Here is a 1043-nt window from a genome sequence, read left to right on the forward strand (position 1 = left end):
CGGGGGCGCAGGAGGCGCGGGCCCCCTGCTGCGCCCCGCACGCGAGCGCCCGCTTTCCTGCTTCCTCATGGGCCTCTTGACCTGGTGACAGTTTGGTCCAGAGGCCTCCGCGGGCCGCCTGACCCCTCAGGGTTGAGTGGAAAAGCGATTCCCAACTGGGGACCACAGGTGCGAGCTGCGGGGGGCTGTGGAGGCTTCGCAGGCCTGATCCGTCCACGTGGCCGCGGAGGGTCCTGACCCTGGCGTCAGTCTCTGCTGGAAGCGGACTCCCGCCTGCCCAGCGGGCGCCGGCGGGGCCAGCCTCGGCCTTCCCTGGCCGGGGGTGACGTCTCACGGGCTGCGGGTCGCCGGACAGTGGGGCAGCAGGGGTCCTGTGCGGACACAAAGTCCTCCCTGCCTCACCTGGCCGGCCCTCCCAGGACTTCGTGGTCACTAGGGGTCAGTGCCCAGCTGGTCCACTCGGGCAGCTCTTCCTCGGATCATGGACCACACACCTTAGGCCACCCCGGGCCTGTTGAAAGTGGTCAGTGGTGAAGGCAGGACTGGGGTGGGGCAGCCCCCGCTGATGCAAGTCCTGCCTTAGGATACCTCTGTGGGGGACCCCAGGGCCCCCTCTTCCTAAGTCAGCTCCCTGGAGGTTCTGAGAGCCCAGGGCCTGCCCCCGGCGCTTCCCTCAGCTGCACCCCAGCTCCCGGGGCGCAGGGAAGCTGGTGGTGCCTGTCGACAGCGGCGGATGACGGGGGCCGGCCCGGGGCCAGCAAAGGCAGGGAAGGGGTCTTGGGAGGCCGGGGCGTCTGCGTCCTGGGGGCTCTGGAGGGAGGTGGCCCAGCCCCCACCTCCGGGGGCACATGGGGTTCCCACCAGCCTCCCTCCCACCCCGGGGCCCCCGAGGGAAAGCGGTGTCCACATCACCTTGCCCAGGCGGTGGGCAAAATGACCACAGGAGCGAACACGAAGCCCACCTCACGGGCGGGCGCTGCTGTGCCGTGGGGCGACCGGGATGGCGGCTGGCGCCGAGACGGGGGCTCTGGCTGGCGCTGGGC

The sequence above is a fragment of the Condylura cristata genome, unplaced genomic scaffold (assembly GCF_000260355.1).
Source record: "Condylura cristata isolate star-nosed mole 26May11 unplaced genomic scaffold, ConCri1.0 scaffold00022, whole genome shotgun sequence".
NCBI lineage: Eukaryota > Metazoa > Chordata > Mammalia > Eulipotyphla > Talpidae > Condylura > Condylura cristata.